The 7500-nt window shown below is 35.0% G+C and overlaps 1 protein-coding gene across 1 annotated transcript in view; it reads right to left on the reverse strand.

The window, feature by feature from the left end:
• The window catches only part of LOC106869877 (guanylate cyclase soluble subunit alpha-2), a 316455-nt gene that overhangs the window by 97708 nt on the left and 211247 nt on the right, over positions 1–7500 (reverse strand).

Raw genomic sequence — 7500 nt, forward strand, 5'->3', positions numbered from 1 at the left:
GAATAAAATAATATGGTAAAAGATATATAGACAAACAGTAAAGCTGGTTATTGACAATACAGAAGAACCAATGAGTATATAAAAAAAATAGCTTGAGCAAGTTTGGATACAGAATAAATATTTATGAATTTTAACCATCAAGAAATTTAGGAAAACAGGATATGAATGGCGAAATGAAAAAGCGGATATTGGACAATTATTGAACCAACCAATGATTATGCAATAGATACGAGCGCTGAATGCAAAATATATCAGAGATTAGGAAAATAAGCTTCGATTATATTATAGAGAGTAAAAAAAAAACAAACGGTTAATAAAATGGACAATGGGAGACGATATACAGAGAAATAACTTCGGAAAACAGCTCCAGATTATCACATAACTGCTTTGAAAGTGTTGTGGAATTGGAGCTTACAGTGAATATATGTGTAAGTGAGCATTGCTCTCGAATATAAATAACTAGTGGTAGCACTGTCATAAGGAGTCTGGTTCATAAACATTCCTATCCATCTATTTCTCTCTGTCCTTCATTTCACCCCCCTGCCCGTTCGCGTGCGCGTGTTTCGTTTCGGTATTTGGTTTACAAGACTCTTGATGTGAACTTGTGTGCTGAAACAGATTTTGCTGTATATCGGGAGGGTCATTATACCAATAGTGAATACATACGCTGGTTCTATTTCATGTCTTCTAGTATTATTATTAGTCAATTAGTTTATATTTAATCAATTAACAAATCAGTTGTTTGGTTAACGATTCAGCCGTTCAATCAGTCAGTTTTTCTATCGGACTTTTTTTGCCGAACCGCTAAGTTAACACACTGACATCGTCTGTCAAGCGACGGTGGGAGGATAAACATAGACACACAATTATATACATGCATGCATACATACATACATACATACATACATATATACACACATATATATGAACATATAGATATACAGATAGATAGATAGATAGATAGATATACAAATAGATAGATAGATAGATAGATAGACAGACAGACAGCAATATAGATAAATAGATATACACGAGTACTTTGTGTCTGTGCTTATTCCCCATCACTGCTTGGCAAACGGAGTTGGTGTGCTTAAGTCCTCGTGTGCGGTTCGGCAAAAGAGACCGATAGAATAAGTATTAAGATTAAGCTTAAGAAATAAGTCTCGTGGTCGAATTGTTCAAGGCGGTGCTCCAGCACGGCCGCAGTCAAATGACAGAAACAAATAAAAGAATAGAAGAATATGTAACTTCGTTCTTATCCTGACGTAATTCCTCAGTTGTTATTGGTAAAATGTAACAATCAATATATTCACATGATGATCATGTGCTAATATAGTTAAAAATCGATAGTTATGAACTCAATGAAAGAATTTGTATTTAATTAACAGTATTTATTAATCGTCAATAGGTGATTATTTTAAACAATACTAAAAAAAAAAAAACGATTATTAAATAATCTTTTGCTTATGAAAAAAAATTCTCAATAAAATATTATTATTATTATTATTATTATTATTATTATTATTATTATTATTAATAATAATAATAATAATAATAATAATAATAATAATAATAATAATGATGATGATAATGATAATAATAGTAACAACGATGATAACAAGGGTGATGATAATGACGATTTTGATGATAACAATCAACTGAAATTATTACTATCATTTTTATCATTATTATTAACATTATAATTATCATTAATATGATTGTTGTTGTTGTTGTTGTTATTATTATTATTATTATTATTATTATTATTATTATTATTATTATTATTATTATTATTATTATTATTATTATTATTATTATGTTTATCATTCGCATTAACATTATTATTATTATTATCATTATCATTATTCTTATAAATATCATCATCATCATCATCATCATCATCATCATCATTCATATTATTATCGTATCAACAATAAAAAATGATAAATGTTCAATATTTTGAATATCCGGTTCTCCTTCATTGTATTTATTATTCAGTATTTCTTAAACATATTATAGTCCTTAATTATATTCGTTAGTTATTAATAACAATCAGGATATAATTTCATTTCTTCAATTTGGTCGCATAAGGAAACTGAATAATTTCCTCCTATTTATTATTGCGTGTGTATATACATACATCCACACACATACATATATACATATATACATATATACATATATACATATATACAAGTATACATATATATACATATATACAAGTATAATTTGCATGAAGCAGCGTTGTTTGATATACGTCTATAATTTTCTTTATAGAACCAAAGTAATGCAAATTATAAGAAATAATACAAGACGATGGTTTGTACTATTGTCCTGTATGTTGATATTTTGGGGCTAGAAGCTCTTCTTCAGGAAATCTTTAGAGAAATAGCATTTATGACTCGACTCCCCCATTTTCTATTGTATATACGAACACTACTGAAGGGGTCCGGAATATTGAAATACAAGATAACAGTAGAAAACGTTGACTTGTATTATTTCTTACAATTTTCATTACTTTGATAAAAGTTAAAAGATACCATCTAACAACATTTACTCGAAGTAAATTCCAACACAATCCCCCAAACGGTTCTGCAAACTGCGCTAACTCTCAAAAGTAATGTAACGTGGAGATTCCCATCGTAGGTACCCTGTCTCGCAATTTTCCTCTTGAAGGTTTTGTAACAAGGCACCACATCGCCAAACCTTAAGTATTACCATGCTGATGCCATAGGGTGCGGCAACTGTTCCGTCCAAAGCAAGCTATCAGTCAGTCTTTCGACGACGTCGGTACCCTATTTGGAAACCGCATTCCTTTTCACTTAACAAGCTCATGTTGTGACACTGGTTTGCTTTAAGAGAACGAAGGTTTCCACATGTATTTCAGGTTTGTTTCCCTTGCGATACACGATACTTATGATAGCCAAGAAACGAGACATGGATTCACCGTTTCCGACAGAGGGCGCTTTGAAATGGATTTGCTATTTATTGAAACCTATTGCATAAAGCAGGAATTCTTCTCAACGACAAACGACAGTGAATACAACCTTTGTACAGGGGTAATATTTCTCATTTGAAAGGACGTAAACATTTGTCTACCAGCAACACTGCTTCCATGCCCCATCTACAATATTTTATTCGACCCGAGCACGGCGTATCTTGTAATTACCACATGATTTTATGCTAATTTACTACCTACCTACCTACCTACCTCCCTACTTATCTATTTATCTATCTATCTATCTTTCTGTCTGTCTGTCTCTCTGTACAGGTGCAACGGGTGCCACATGTCAGATGTCGAAATGATCACAGAGCAACGTGAAATGAAGCGCTTTGCTCAAGAACACAACGCAACGCCCAGTCTGGGAATCGAACCCACGATCTCGCAATCATGAGTGCAACCACCTCAACCACCATATATATATATATATATATATATATATATATATATATATATGTGTGTGTGTGTGTGTGTGCGTGCGCGTGCACGTGGAGTGTGGAAGAGGGAGAGGGAGAGAGAGCGACAGAAATGCTGACATATATATATATATATATATATATATATATATATATATATATATATATCTGTGCAGGCGTGGCTGTGTGGTACGAAGCTTGCTTCCCGACCACAAAGTTCCAGGTTCAGTCCCACTGCGGAGCTCCTTGGGTATGTGTCTTCTGCCATAGCTTCTGGCTGACCAAAGCTTTTGTGAGTGCATTTGGTAGACGGAAACTGTATGTATGCATATCTCTCTCTCTCTCTCTCTCTCTCTCTCTCTCTCTATATATATATATATATATATATATATATATATATATATATGTGTGTGTGTGTGTGTGTGCATGTATGTATATATAAGCAGGGGACTTATATAAACAGCAACAACCGATATAAGCTCTGCTTGGCAGAAATGGCAAGAATCCTAAAAATCTCGCTTGACACAGGGACCATTTTCAAATCCAGGAGAGAACTATTCAGTCAACGCCCTCGTTTTCTACTTCAGACTTGGAATACCCCATTCGTTGAATAGTCACCAAGGCCAGAGTCGACGTAAGGGGGATAACCTCGTCCCGCCTGCAGCGCTGAGAATGATTTTTCCTTTACAAAACCGACACTTTCGCACTTCTTTCTTCAGTTGTAGAGAGGTTATGTGCATTCAGCCATTTGAGTCCGACGAATCACGTATATTGCTAAGCGCTATATAGGTGTAAAACGATTGGTCACTCTATGACCGGCCATAAGTTTTTTCTTTCCTAAAAGATATATTACTGTTCTATTTTAGGATGTGCTTCTTTTTATGGATATACATGAACTACTGAAGAGATATATACGAATAAAATACTTTTTATCAAACGTTATATTCGATCACAGTCGATGTGGAACTAAACACCGACTGCAACAACTACAACAACCAATTTCACTTTCCCTTTAAAAAAAAAGATTGAGCACCGTCACCCGTCCTATTAGAAATAGCAGCCAAATTTCCCTTAAATTATACTCTACCGCCTTAATTGATGAAAGGACACTGTAGACTATGTAGGTCTGTGTGCGTGTATGTGTGAGTGTGCATGTGTCTGTGTGTGTATGTATATATTCTCCTGGGGCTGTATGAATACATTATGTGGTTTTAGAGTCAAATTTTGACTGCTATCTCTAGCATGGTGGTATCTTTTAGATACCCTTAATTATAATTTAGATAATAATTATTACTTATGAGGTTTTTTTATTCCCATGCTGGCCACTTGATATGATTGGTATTTTAAATAACAATCGGATCCTTATTTATATAAATTTATATATATAGATAGATACATAAATAGACAGACAGATAGATAGATAAATAGATAGATAGATAAATAGATACATGCATACAGGCATACATATATTCAACTGTGTGTGTGTGTGTGTGCGTGTACACATGTTAGTTGCAAAGTGAAGGAAGTAGTGCTCGAATATAAAATATAGAGTAAAAAATAGTGTTTTATTGAAGCTGAAAGTCTTCCGAAACTGCTACTCAGAGTTTCATGCAACCGATTATCAAGCAGAAGAGAAATTTTGCGTAGGTTTTCATCTCCTCTTATATGAATATGTGTATGTGTATACTTATATACATAAATACATACATACATATATATATATATATATATATATATATATATATATATATATATATATATATATATATATATATATATATATGGTGGTTGAGGTGGTTGCACTCATGATTGCGAGATCGTGGGTTCGATTCCCAAACTGGGCGTTGCGTTGTGTTCTTGAGCAAAGCGCTTCATTTCACGTTGCTCTGTGATCATTTCGACATCTGACATGTGGCACCCGTTGCACCTGTACAGGTAATGTCGATTTGATTAATGGAGTGAGCTTATGAGTACACGTACATTTGATCACTATAAACAAATCATTTGTGTGGCTGTCCGGTAAGATATTGTCGAACTCTCACTCGTCGTCTAACGACGGGAGAGTTCACCATCATATATATGTGTGTGTGTATGTGTGTGTGTGTGTGTGTGTGTGTGTGTGTGTGTGTGTGTGTGTGTGTGTGTGTGTGTATGTATGTATATATATATATATAAATATATATATATATGTGTATACTTGTATGTACGTATGTGTGTATGTACGTATCATATGTATTTATATTTTTACGTATAAATTTGTGCGTTTTGTGGTTGTAGCAGCAACAGAAGGAAAAGAGTAAAGAAAAGCAAAAGAATAGGAAAGTAGAAGAGGGAATAATAATAATAAAAAAATTGCAGAATAAAAGAATAACTGTTAGGACGAAATTAACGAACGCTCAGGAAAGCTCAGTCAACGACTGACGAATAGAGAATGTTAGTAGACATCGTTATAACCCCAGGTACGTAGAATTATAATGCCAGAAGTGTACACATTACAAAACTAGGTACTTAGAATAATAACGGCCATGTTGTTAAGGACACCAAGTCAGTGTTGTGGGCAACAACAGAAATAAATAGTAAAAGATTTGGTGGAAGAAAAAGTGAGGAGCAAGAAAGTAAAAAACGAAGAGGTGAATGTAGCGTTGTTACTTGGTGTGAAGTCATTGTGAGAACAAATGCACCGTAATTTCCGTTTTACTTCCGTTCCTTCAGTGGTGTCCACAATTTCCTACATGTTAAGCTATCATTGTACCGCTGTCAGTCATTCGGGTAGGTAAGATTCCTATGAATTTCCTCGACAGATTTTCTTACTTTGCCAATGTGTTGTAGAGATGCCATTCTGTATCCCCCAAACTATGATATGAGGGAAAGTCACCAACTTCCGTAATCTGTTTTCTCTTCTGGTCGTGTTCGCAGGCGCGTAACTGTTCGCATCTTATTTATCATTTGCAAGCCTTCGGTGGCCTATTTCCGAATTTCATGCTAGTCTCACTAACTTTACCAGTGTGCTGTAGATTTACAGATCCGGTTTCTTCGTCTATTAGTACTCTACTGACTATTATGGTTCCATCTAGAATGGTCTATAATAATTGTCTGAGGATGTAGGTATTCTCAATGCAAAATTAACTGAGTGCTCAGAGCGGATTCCACCGGTTTGACTATCAAAGCATTTCCATATCCTTTGGATCCTTGTGCGGTAAATAGCACCAAGAGGCTATGTGTTCATGCTGTGTATATGTACATGGGTATATGACGTCTCGTAGCTTAGTGGTTATGTTGAATTCACGGTGGTAAAGTTATAGGTTCGATTTCCGAACCGAGTCATTTGGTGTATTGGGGAAAATACTTCGTCTCACGTTGATCCTGTTTACTCACTTAGAAATCAATTGGATCAAGAACCGAGCGCCGCTTTATAGAATATTGCTCGAAGTCGTGCAAATGTAAGATGTCAACGACCCTTAACGGCTGTGAAACACTTGGTGATGGTATACGTATAACGGGCTCCTTGCAGTGGGTCCCACTGCCAATCTCACTTCCTCTTACGATCTCTTCCTGTTGAGATATTTGAAACTAGTACAGTCTGACGACGAAACACTTCTTCATTACACGTAGTGTTTCAGCCGAGAGCTGCACTTTTCAGGTGAGTCCAATATTACAGTCAGGTGGATTGAGCGACTTATAAATCAGCATAGCAAGGGAATGAATCACTCGTTAATTACAGGGCGTTTCCTCCGTTTTCAACTGTCAGATGCGTGTAATCCTCCGTAAGCTGTAGCAATTTGGGTTCAACCGATTGGGACATATAAGGATTACTACACGGTAATCAATAATTGATATTTGTGAAGATATTGTTACAATTATTTTTTTTAGTCTTTGGACAACTCTGTTGAAGGATATCTATACCCACATTCATTCCTGCCGTGACCCTCCTGTCATGTTCTCTTGTTTCGTTTCAGAGGCATGTTTTGGACTACAAAATGAAATTTATCTAATCCTTATTCCCTTATCTAAAATGTGGTAGGCTATGATATGAAGGAAATTCAGCTGCTATTTTTAGGAAATAGGTTGAGTAACCATGTCATT

The sequence above is a fragment of the Octopus bimaculoides genome, chromosome 20, assembly GCF_046866305.1.
Source record: "Octopus bimaculoides isolate indiv1 chromosome 20, ASM4686630v1, whole genome shotgun sequence".
Lineage (NCBI taxonomy): Eukaryota > Metazoa > Mollusca > Cephalopoda > Octopoda > Octopodidae > Octopus > Octopus bimaculoides.